The 13,158-nt window shown below is 35.8% G+C and overlaps 1 protein-coding gene across 3 annotated transcripts in view; it reads right to left on the minus strand.

Moving 5' to 3' along the window:
- Window positions 1-13,158, minus strand: part of THRB (thyroid hormone receptor beta) — a 194,683-nt gene that overhangs the window by 95,904 nt on the left and 85,621 nt on the right. For all 3 annotated transcript variants that reach the window (XM_025173584.2, XM_088150801.1, XM_088150802.1), the window contains exon 3: window positions 11,330-11,364. The gene's annotated coding sequence lies outside the window, so the exon portion shown is untranslated. The remainder of the gene's footprint in view (window positions 1-11,329; window positions 11,365-13,158) is intronic.

Here is a 13,158-nt window from a genome sequence, read left to right on the forward strand (position 1 = left end):
AAAAAATGCAAAGTCCTTCATTTGGGTGGAAAAGTCAAAGGCATAATAATAAGATGGGGAGACCATACTGGGCAATAGTACATGTGAAAAGGATCCGAGCGTATTAGTAGATCACAAGCTGAACATCAGCCAACAATATGAAATTCAATCCTAGACTTTATATAATAGTATCAAGGACAATCATCATTCTTCTCTATTCTGCATTGGTGAGAGTACACCTAGAATATTACATCCACTTTTCAGCATTGCCTTTTAGGAAAAACACTGACAACTGGAGTATAACCAGAGGAAAGCAACCAAGATGAAGCATGAAGAACAGAAGACTGGGACAGAGAGCCATGACAACTATCTTCAAGTATCTGAAGGACTGCCATATAGAAGATAGAACAGAATTGCTCAGAGTTGTCCACAAGCCAAGGCCAGAAACAAGGAGTTTAAATTACAAGGAAGCAAAGTTTGTTGGACATCAGGAAATTTTCCCAACAGTAAGAGCTCTGTAATTAGGAAACAGACTGATCTGGGAAGTTGTGGACTCTGCTTCACTGGAAATGTTTAAACAAAGGCTGTATGACCATCCTTCATGTAATTGTGGGTTTCTGCACTGGGCAGGGATTGGGCTAGATTTTTTTCCAAGATCCTTATCAACCTTTGCATTCTATGATGTTCATGCAGTTCATTAAGGCCTTTAATACCAATTCTGAATTGCCAAGGCTTCCATACTAAAACAGAATGTCTACCAAAATGTAGCTGGCTCCAATATATTCAAAACTGTAATGTTTTTCCTATGCCACCTATTCCAAGCCTATCTTTTTTGGGTATGTGCACACCCCCAATAGACTATATCTACCACTATAGGATCTGTGTGAGGATAAAAGGCATTGCTGTAAATAACAATTATGCTAGAAATTTGTGCTTTATAGCATGCCAGCTTTCCTTTTAATTTTTTAAGGTAAAAGAATATTTTTAAAAATAAAATCATATGGAGCAGAAAGCTAGGTTGTCATCTCCCACTAATCTGGATGTTGAAGACTGTAACGGACAAAAAATAAATCCTGTTAAGAGTATCATTTGCCAAAGACAAAGGATCTGAATATGTATTTCTCAGCATTTCTTCTGAAACCTATCATGCTTGCTACATGACTCAAGAAATATTCTGCTTTTCACCAGCCAGTGACTATTTAGGCTGATGAAGGGAATCTCAAAACATGAGGGCAAATGATATTCAACATCCTTCTGAATGTAGTACTGTGGTCAATGCAACAGAGGAGTGATCCATTCCTGAGATGCAATACCAAATACAAGTTTTTCCCTTCCCTACATAAGAATATTTGAAAGAAACAGTTTTGGTAACATACAAGATATCAACAGCTGTAGTACCAAGACCAAACAGCATCTTCACTTTGTAATGCAAACAGGAGTCTGCGAAAGATTTTTAGTTGGATAATGAAAAACAATCAAGAAGTTCTGCCTGTTGCCATTTGCTCAGGCAAATAATTAGCTTTAAGAATCCTTTTTTGTTTGTTTACAAGAATTATTAGTATAACAAATGTTGGCTAGAAAGAAGAAATTTGTAACAGGCTAAGAATAGCCTTTCCCAATCTTGGATACTTCAATATATTGGACTAGGACCTGCCCTCCAAATAATTACCAGTTTCAGTTTCCAAAGTTGCAGGAAGCTCCTAGAATAGCTATTTATTATTTAATTACCACACATTTACACATACAAATGAGGAGGGAATGGTGGAATAGAGGTAAACTCTAGACATATTGCTATTTTTAACTTTCAATACATCCAGTAGAACTGTCCAAGAATTTTATATTTATCAGATTCAAACAATTAGATCAGAACTTCCTTTGAAATTAAAATAATTTATATACAAAGTAGAGTATCAATATTCCCAAAGCAAAATAATGTCTTTCTCCTTTCTTGTCAAGAATGTTTTTTGGCACTGTAAGTCTACAGTAATGTCCTTTTCAGCCTCTGGTTCCTTTCAAAGTTTCTGAACTATTTTTTCAGACACAACTCATGCAAGTGGGCTCTGCCTCAACATCTAGCACTGAGACTCATTCACAGACTGGTTAAGAAAGGGTTCAGACATCCCATTTCATAATAAATTGTAGCATATCTATAATGCCATTAAAGAAATGCCAATTTTTTCAGTCCTGAAAAATGCTTTAGAAACTTGCTTCAATCAGAGAAGCTGAGGCTCAGCTGGAGAGCTCAAGGTTTTGTATACATAAGGTCCCATATTCAACCTCAGATACCTCCAGGTGAAGATGGGATCAGGAGTGCACTAAGAGTAAAAGTTACTTAACGGCTGCAGATAATTTCAGAAAGAATCCAGTATGTGTGCTTGTAACTCAAAATTATTATAATGAAAAACTGTGATAGCGCTCGCGCTGATAGAGAAAAAGCATAAGTAATCGAACGTTGAGAACAACACACTAATACAGCCACAAACAATCTGTACTGTTGCCGCTTCACGCTCTGGTTATTTTTTATAATGCTGCTCAATTTATTATTAACTAATCTTCCTTTTACTGTAAATCATTTTTGGTCCAAAGATACATTATCCCCTTGATTTTTTGTAGGAAAATCCACAGAATGTTTATAGTCATCAATATGCAGTAGGCATCTGCTAAAGAAAAAAAAAAGATCTTTTCAAATTATATGGAAAACTAGATAATCAATGTCATCTTTTTAAAAAATCTAAAAGAAAGAAAATAATTAAAGAAGTGTAACTGCTGAGAAGAGGAGCATCTTGGCCAGAATTCAAGCTGAATAATTGTAATCTGCTGCTCTAAAATCGACTGTAAACTATTTGAGAGTGTTAACTTGTAATTTGCACTCCAAGGTAAAAAATATTGGGTAGATATATAAAACAAATAAGAACAGCTTACTAATGGCGGGCATCTGCAGGTTTATTACTTTAATAAACCCGCAGATGCTTTAAGACTTAAAATCATTTACAAGATTTTATGTTATTTTCCGTATTCCATAATGTTTGCTGAATACGTAAGCCAAAATCTAATCATGTGTTTTGTTGTGATAAAGTCAACACCGCTATAAATGGCAAAAATTTTGTGGAGAAAGCTCAGGTTGTTTGGTGAGGATATGATCATGACTGCAAGAAGTCTATACTTATTCGTTTATTTCTTAACATGGTTTCCGACTGTGTTTCAGCCCAAAAAGACCCCAGAGGGAAACTTACACCGTGGTTTAAACATTAAGACCCAGTAACACAGCAAATTAAAGACAGACATAGAACAAGTTTTTGAAAATTGTATTAGCATGGAACGAATACATTTAAAATAACTTAAAGGCACCTGAAGCAACACATTGTAATAACCCACCTACAATTAAATAAAGAACAGCACTTGGAGTTGAAGTCAGAAATAAATGCAAGACCCTGCCAGAAAGACTGCTGCATTTTGTGTAAGCTTCAATTTCTGAGCTTTCTCCCAGGGTAGCCCCACAGAGTGCATGTTAGAGCAATTAATGCTGTAAATACCAGGCAAAATGAGTAGAGAAAAATTATTTTAGATTGATTAATAAATGCTTATCACAGTATTCACATACTGAAGTCTTTAATCCCCCAAAACAATATGTATGTTGTGGTATACAGTCCTCTGAAAGCTATACATGAATCAGACATATTTTTGCTAAAAAACAGGATCGTTTCAGTTTACATCCTGAAAACAAGCTGTACTTGTGAGAGCAACATGTATTTTTGCTTCTAGAGTACACTGCTATTTTCACAAGAGAAGTCAGTGCCTTCTTTGTACATGTGCTCTCTTGCTAATCTTTGCAGAGGTTGATGGATCTGTTCTGGACTTCCTAGCCAAACCTTACAGGACTAAGACTGTAGTGAAGTGGGCAGTAGTCCATTTAATTCTGTTAATATTAGATCAGAAGACAGGACTGCTTCTCTGGGGTTGGAAGAAGGCTGAAGATTTTACAACTGGAAGCAACTCCTTCTCTGGCCACCATTGTGAACTTTGAAATCCACAAAAGGAACAACTTTAAAATCTACAAAAGTCCAGAAAAGCTTCTTTTTTTAAAAAAAAATGCAATTCCCTCTCCCAAAATATTTTGCTTTTTATTTTTTAAATTTCTTAGGAATGTTACCATCTTCATCTATAGCTGGCAAGAGCATAACTAAAAATACAGTATAATCAGATATAAAACAGAAAACTCCTCAGGAACTAAAGTCACAATATATCTAGATGGCATTAGACTGTGGAAATTTGATAACAGAAAATAGATGTATCCTATAAGTTGTCTGATAATGTGAATTCAAATCTATATGGATAAAAATGCAATACACTCAAGTTGCCCTGTTTAGGACTGTTTATTTTTGTGTACAAAAGTATGATCTCCCACAGTGCTAAAAACAATCTCTGCTAAAAACTAATACTGATGCTGCTACTATTGAAACAATAATATACCTCCCCCTAGTGTTGACCTTATAATATTTGCATGTTCTTACACCCTGTGGGTTCATCACTTTTAATTATGGACTCATACTATACAGGTAGTCCTCATTTAGCAACTGCCTCAGTTAGTGACCGCTTGCAGTTACGCCAGTGATGAAAAAGTATCTTTGTGACTAGTCCTTGCATTTACAACCTTTGTGGGTCTGTAATGCAAAGGAAAGCTGAAGTAAGATCATAAGCACAGCTGCAGTTTCATTTAGTGACCGCATTGCTTAACAAGTGAGTTGCTGTTCCCAACTGTGGTTGCTAAAGGAGAACTGCCTGTATAGGGTAAAATCAAGAGGTCCCTTTGAAAACTTCTTATAAATTAAATCCATCTACAAAGCATGGCATAACAAACATTTTCATTTTAAGAGGTATATAAAATTGGGCTATGCATGCTTTATTTTTTTAAATATAATTTTTATTGAAGATTTTTACATGAGTAAAAGAGAAACAGAAAATATACAGTATATAAAGGAAAATTAGGAAAAAGAAAAAAGATAAAAGAAAAAGTGCAGGAGACAATACAGATAAAGGAAAAGGAAAAGGAAATTAAAGAAGTGACTTCTGATCTTCTTTACAGCAGTTACATACTTATTATCCCTCCTCCCTCACAAAGATTACATTAGATAGTTCCCCTCTGTCCCATATTCAACCTTTTTTTGTCACTGAATCCAGAAATCACCATTTCATTTTCCCCCCATTTTCAGCAAAAAGTCCATAAAAGGTTTCCAGTCTTTTATAAAAGTATTTACTGTTTTATGCCTGATCAAACAGGTCAATTTTGCCATTTCTGCAAATCCTGCTATCTTCACAATCCATTCCTCCATTGTGGGTATTTCAGTATTTCTCCAACATTTTGCACACAATAGTCTTGCTGCAGTTACTATATGCAAAACTAATCTTCCATGAGTCTTTTCTAATTGGTTATCCATAAGTCCCAATTTTTTTAAAAATGATTTCATCTGACTATTGATGTTTAAATTCTATGTATTTGTATCCAATGTTTTTTTGCTTTTTCACAAGTCCACCATGCATGATAAAATGTCCCTTCATGTTTTTTACATTGCCAACATTCGAAACTAGAAGTACCTTTATACCCCTTAGATAATTTCTCTGGAGTGATAAACCAATGGCACATCATTTTATAGAAATTCTCTTTTAAGTTATAACAAAATGTTAATTTCAATCATTTTAATCATATTATCTCCCACTGATCCATCTGCACATTATAACCAAAATTCTTAGCCCATTTTATCATGCACTCTTTAACTTCTTATTCCATTCCAAACTCAACAAAAGGTGGATAATTTGGCACTACTGGAATTAAGAGAGAAAGACTTTTGTTTAAGACTAAGAGCAGTTCCAGAGGAACCTGGTGAAGATATTAGAGAAAGGTTGTTGAATCCTTAACAAAGTTTTTGGAATGGGATGAAGAATTGCACAAAGTATACAGAATTAATACAAGATATGCAAAACTAAGAAATCTACCAAGAGATATGCTTGTACAGTTTGTCAGGAAGAAGACAAGAGACCAGGTTCTACAATAACATTTTAATACTAAAATAAGGATAAACAATTCAGAAGAGGAAGATTAGGACTATCTGATTTTAAATTGTATTTTGCAGCCTGCTGTTTGGTTTGGATGAAAGAGTGGGTGCGTTGAGAAACAAGAGAATGTTAGGATTAGAACATAAGCTGAGGTTTGGATGGCATGGCTTTTTTGGGGTATGATAAAGTTAAAGTTAATGTAGATTTTAAAAACCATTATGTTAGAAGTGCCATATTAAGAATATGAAATAGATATAAACTCAGGCTGTGCCCAAAAATATCTTTATTGGTTTCAGCACAAGAAACATTTTATAGAAAAGAAACAGGAAGCAAAGAGAAATGGTTAATATATCAAGGTTTGTTAGTACAAGAACATGGAGAACTTAAATGAAATCAAGAGAACAATTGACTGCAGAGGGATTTAGTTTTCAATGGTTTTCATATGCACAATTAAGAGAAAGTTTTAATACAGATAGAAAGATAACTGGAATTGAACAACATAAGAGGGAATTAAAAAACAAATGTGAACAAATGATGGACATGTGATTGCTAAAATGTATAAACTCTTGTTGCGGCTAATCAAATAGTTAAAACAGCTATGTCTTTAATACAATTCATTACCATAGTTGCATCTTTTTTCCAATTCATGGAGAGGTTTGAAAAAAATGTGGCTGCTTTAAATAGGTGCTATGTTAGCATTCACTTATTACAAAGCACCTTTTTAAATAACTTTTAAAGCATGCACATTCCTATTTGTAATAAATATGCCTATCAATTGGCAGCTCCTACCAAATTTTGGATGATCTCGAAAAAGTGAAAGTTTGACCTTTTTAGTACTTAGATTGGGGACCATCATGAAATCCAACTGCAGGCTAGACTGGGAAGTAAAAAAAAAAAAAATCTAACAAAAATAAAAAAAAAGTGACAAACTACTTCTGCGTTACTGCCAAGAAAAGTCCATGGACTTTAGTCATCAGGAGTTAAGCTCAGGTCAAAGGAGTCTTTATTTTATAATGTCTATACATACCCACATTAGTTTTAGGCAATCAAAATAAGAATACTTTAAATGCCTACATCTACCTGTAGTCATTTGGGAAAAGTGGCCAGTGGTATTAGAACATCATTTTCAATAGTTACTATGGTTACTATAGTGTGAAATAAACACTTTTGTGCTAAATTACTTGCATTTCCTGTTTTGATTAAGCACAGCTTTTTGAATCTAATGAATCTGTGTTATTGAAGCAGCAGCAATCCACATGGCAGAAAATCTTGGGTAAGCTACAATCTTATTTGAAGGAGATCTTAGATAATTGAGTTTCTACATGACAAGCAAAAAATATTTTGGTATCTGTATAAAAGAGTTATTTCAGTTCACTTTAGAAAACAAAAATTAAACCAATAAATCACCAACACTAATTCATTACTCAAATTTTATGGACCCAGCAGTTATGGACCAACTAAAAATAAATGCTACTACGTACTTTAAATTTCAGGAGATAACTTAAGCATTTCCATTGAACTGAAATCTATTCAACTTTGGTTGTATAAGAAGTTTTTTTATGTCCTTGTCTTTCATTCTCATTAACTTCAACATACTGCACATAATAAAAGGCTTCAATTTCTTTACTGACTCACTCACTCACTCTGAGATGACTTAGCTGTTAGGATAAGCTACTGAGAAAAGTCAGAAGAGGTGCCACTTTACTCCTTGTGAATTAAACCAATGCAGAGAAGGACTTCCTTTGGAATAATGTGGTTAGATATAACAGGCTCTTCCCAGGAGTGTTATGATCTTGGCTGAATCATGAGGCAGACTAGATAGAACAGCAGCCTGAAGAGTCAACAAGCAATCCAATACCTGCAACTGCTCCAGGAGATACTGACCCTGAACAGATGAAATCTGGTTTGGATAATGATGGGCCAGATCCTGTCAGAGAAACTAGCCCAAGAACATGGTGGTAGCTAAGAATTGTGAAGGAAAGATGGCCAGCATGCCACTTTGAGAGGAGAGGGCAACAACACTTCAAATCAAGCCAGGCCAGCACCTGGGCCATATAAGAACAGCTTTCAGGCCCTTGCCCCTCCACTGGAAACAACTCTCTGATTCTGGACCTGTGTTCCTGTTGCTCTTGCTCCTAGCCCTCGGTCTGGATCAGCTCATGGAATTCTCTGGACTGTCATAGACAACTCTCATGGCTCTGAATCTGCTCTCTATTTGCACTTGCTCCCAGATCAACTTAATCAGATTATTCATCTGATTCCCAGCTGTAATCAGAAATGTTGCCACACAGCAATAAATTGGAATTGCCTGGCTTTCTGTTTTGCATTAGCTGGCACAGGATGAGGAATGTGGGAGAGCGCACTAGGAGAATCGCAGGGGGAGGATATAGAGGCCTCCTTGTGAGTGCAAAGGGAACTAGTTCACCATATCTCTTTGTGTTCCTGTGCAAGTGCACAATCTATGAAAATCCCATACCTCTGCAAGTGCACTGTCATCAGTGGGAGAGTAAAATCAAGAAGCAGTACCCCAAATGTATGATGGAAATAGAGAATGCTTAAGAGTATCATCATCTTTTCATTTAATATAATTACACTGTTGCAGTGATGATTAATCATTTCTTTAGAATTTCATTTCTCTGTGAACTTCTTTTATGGCTCCAAAGATTCTTTCTACCTGTTTAGACTGCTTCTTGATGCTGACTTTGCTTTTACATGTCATCCACAAAGCAGATCAGTGCCAACTGTTAAAGATCAGAAGGCAAATCAGTCCTACCAAAAATGTTTCCAGACAAGTCATTGATGTAAGATATCAAATGAAAGTAGGTTGAAAGGTAGCAAAAGCACATTTCCTCTTTCTGATGCAGTAAATATTTGTAGTTATTCCATTTGCACATATATTTACCTCTATTACTATTAGTATTATATACTTTGTTATATTTATAGTATTGTTATAGTAGACTAGCAGTTACAGTAGATTAGCAGTTGACAACTAGAAACCAAAGGTTTGCAAGCCACTTCGTCTGCAGTTACTAGAGCCCTCTTTGGCCACAACTGCTGAAAATCAGTTACTTATATGCCATTTTGAAGCAGAAAACACATAAAAATGGGGTATATATTTTAAAATAGGCTTAACACAATTCCATAAATAAAGATACTTTCCCCCAGGCAGAAACAAAACAGAAAATCTTGTTCCTGTTATACAAATGACAGCCCCATCCATTTTGCATCATTGCGCCACCCACTGTAGCCAAGTCTTCCCAAACAACGTTACATGGAACGATCAGCCATCAAAAGGTTGCCCATTCCTAGAGGAGTCAGCAAAAAACAGCACTGACTGCAGTGAACAGCACTTATTTTCAACATTAAAGTGTACTTTTCTAATAGCCAATTTTTATTTATTGCCTGGTTTAATATTGTTTTATCCACTACATTATATCTAGCCTGCACTACACATCCACTAGATATAAGTGCAATTGTAAATCATAGATAGCCCCAGGACACCCAAGTTATGAGATATCTTGGCTGGCACAATTATAGAACATTTCCATGCTGAAAAATAATCTCCTATCCTTGAAGCCATCAATTAATTCTCTATAAAATAATTGGAACAAAAAAGCAAAAATGAAATCAAAGCAGGAAAACTGAATGCCAGTGAATTCCACATGGCTGTTCTACTCAAGAAGGTGTGGTGCTTATAGCCCGGAGACATGAATAAGGTTGCTCTTTTTGAGAAGTTTTACTTGTTAGAAGTATAGCACTCTTGTCACTAATTTTTCTTACATTTTCTTCATAAAAAAACAATACATTTCCTATTATAATATTTTCCCCGTTAGCTGAAATCGTAAATGCTTTGGTCACAAATCAGACAATGAAAACATAGGGAATTAATCCCAATTATTCAGCTTACAACTTATATAGAATCAGCTGTTTACTTCATCTAGCTCAGAACTGTGTCCATAGATCATTTAGAATTTCTAGCAGGGATCTTTTTGCAGGCCTATCTGAAGGTCCAGGATTGAATATGAGCTATTCTACTACTGAAGCATGGTCAGATAAATCTATCACTTTTGGTTTTACTCATTCTGTTTTTCCCAATCATTATTTCATTTTGGTCCTGTTTATCCCTTTGCAAATTATACATATCTTCATGTGTGATTTCTTAGTATATCCATTTTTGTATTTATGCATTTTATTTTTGTAGTTTGAAGTTTTTTAATTTAATGCATTTTTATGTGTACTTTTCCTTAGGACATATATTTTATGTTCATTCTTTGAGTTAATAACTCAGTGGCAAATTTCTGAAATGTATGGATGTAGACACCCAACTCTGTATTCCTTTTTTTAAAAAAGGAATGTGAATTGGGTGTGTTAATAGATAGACCAATTCATACAAATATATGTAATAGTAACTCAAAAACAAACCATATTATGACTTAGTGTCATGTGCATTTTAGGACTCTAGATAGTACACCTGTTCAAGTTTGTTCATCTTTGCCACCACTAGGTTCTAGCCTCCTCCCTAGGTCTTATAACACTAATACTTCTCTCTCAAATCTCTATAAATCCACTTTCCTTCTACCACCTCATCCTCAATTTAAATCAACTAGAAATCTACATATCACAAACTTTCTTCCATAACTAAGAGGTCCTGAATTAATGTCATAACTAGACTTTTTCCAAAAATATGAAGGCAAGCTTCCAGTTTCCTGGGAATTAACTCTGCAAGTTGAAAATGATTTATGCTTTAAATGCCAAGTTTTACTTGCTGTCTCCACAGTGAATTTCAAAGTTACTCCCCTCTATTTTGCTGTCCATGTAATTCTCTACCATCATTATTCATTACTGGCATATACTTTATACAGAGGCATGGAATCAATCAGAAAATGTAATGTTGTAACACAACCTAACATGTTTCCTGCACTGAACCACTGGAGTTGAAATCCAGATTTCACCAGCTGAAAACAAATCAATTTTTCCACATTCAAAAGAAAACATGAAAAGGTTGAAATTATTTTAACAACTGATAATGTATTATATCAGCTGTATTAGCTCTAGTTAAACTATAGTCTACAGGCTTATTTTTAAAAGCATTATTCACCCACATTCCAATAACTTTGTTTCAGGCTACAATTTCTTCCATTTATAGCAAACTTTCCCAATCTTGAGCCCTCCCAATGGGTTGGGTTGCAATTTGCACATTTGAACTGAAAACTGCAGCCCAACACATAGATTCTGAGTCCAACACGTGAAGTCACCAGGGTGGAAATGGCTGTATATAACTTAATTTATTATCACTTACTTGGATCAGAAAGTTGAAGCAGAATTGCTTGCATACTGTGGAGAAAGAGAAAAAGTCAGTGTTAATTATATATTTAGACATGTACAAAACAGACTTGCAACAACTATCTTACAACATTTTAATACTATCAAATGTAAGATAACTATTTGCACCTTTGGCTTTAAACATGAATGTTGTTAAAGGCCACAGATCATAGTTTTGGTTGGTTTTGTTTTTTTAAATCAACAGATACATTTGGCAAAAGATCAATCATCATGCTCTGCCTCAGCCAGTTTGGATTCTCATTCAGCTTTTGATTGAGATTTGCTTTGGAAACACATTAATAGATCTCATCAACAATCTTAAGAAATCTGAAGAAAATCTACAGTTCACATAAAAGTAGTGTATACAGAAGTCTCTTATCTTGACAAATTGAGGAAATGAAAGCCCCACATTGACAAATAAGCATTTTACAGCATGATTTAGATGCTTTAAGCATGGCTTAGAACATGAAAGGTAATCATATCCAAAGTTTTAATTTCAGCCCATGACACTGTGCAGTGTCTTGTACTAGATAACCAACAAACAGAAATTAGCAATCTTGGGCATTAGGAAGAATCTTTGTTGTTGTATCCAACATGGCAGTAAAAAGAAAGCACACAGAGATCTGTTTCTTCTTTTAAATCTATTACTTATGTTGGACTGTAATAGTACCTCCCAAGGTTGCTTGGTTCACACAATGCACTAAGTCAGAGTTTGCTGAATAAGGAGTAACTATCTGGATTCACACATTGTGCCAAATTATAAATCACAGCCTACAAGGCTCAATGACCAAGTTCACACAATACACCAAAAGAAAAATACTTTATGGCTTAGTACAGTATGTGTACCAAGGCAGTATTTTCTGCACCTGTACACAATATTTAAATTATGGTTATTTCCCAAATATGTCATTGACTTTGGGCTCATTTATTAATCTTACAGCAAAGGTTGCTATTTTTTTTTTGTAGAGTTTAGATGGAAGAGACTGAGGCTTTATTGGTGCAGGTTTGAGTTATTTCACACTTTAATAACTGCAAAGTCTCCCAGCAAATGTATTGTCGAAGGCTTTCACGGCTTGCATACGATGGCTGGTGTGGGTCTTCCGGGCTGTGTGGCTGTGTTCTGGAAGTTTTGTTTCCTAACATTTCGCCAGCACCTGTGAGCGGCATCTTCAGAGTGCAGGAGCACAGACAGGAGCAGTTCTCTCTGTGCCCAGGGTGAAGTGACCCTTCTGTGGGTATTTATAGAGATCAGCGAGGGTGCCTGAAGGGGGGGGGGGTTGGGTTAACGATTGGCTGACACCAAAACAAGCAGCCAATCGTTAACCGAAATCCCCACACACACACACACACACATCCTTCAGGCACCCTCACTGATCTCTATAAATACCCACAACAGGGTCACATCATCCTGGGCACAGAGAGAACTGCTCCTGTCTGTACTCCTGCCCTCTGAAGATGCCGGTCACAGATGCTGGCAGAACGTTAGGAAACAAAACTTCCAGAACACGGCCACACAGCCCGGAAGACCCACACCAGCCATCTCCCAGGAAATGTCTCTGATTCCTCCTTTTCTCTCCTTATCTTGGTCCAGAACAGCTCAAATGGCCATGCTATTCCCATGTCTTTTTAGAAGGAGTGATTTTCACTGGATTTGAGCCACAACCCAATTTCAACTACTGGTACTTCTGTTTTGAGCTTTCCAGTTACAGCCCCTGCTGTCTGTCTGACTTTACTCCTTCTTTCAATCCTCTGAGAGTAGCCTTCTTTCCATTCACTCCCAGGTCATGGTTTTCAGGTTCCAGGCTT

The sequence above is a fragment of the Python bivittatus genome, unplaced genomic scaffold, assembly GCF_059951505.1.
Source record: "Python bivittatus isolate LINGU-HERP-01145 unplaced genomic scaffold, Pbiv_v1 ctg000610_np1212, whole genome shotgun sequence".
NCBI lineage: Eukaryota > Metazoa > Chordata > Lepidosauria > Squamata > Pythonidae > Python > Python bivittatus.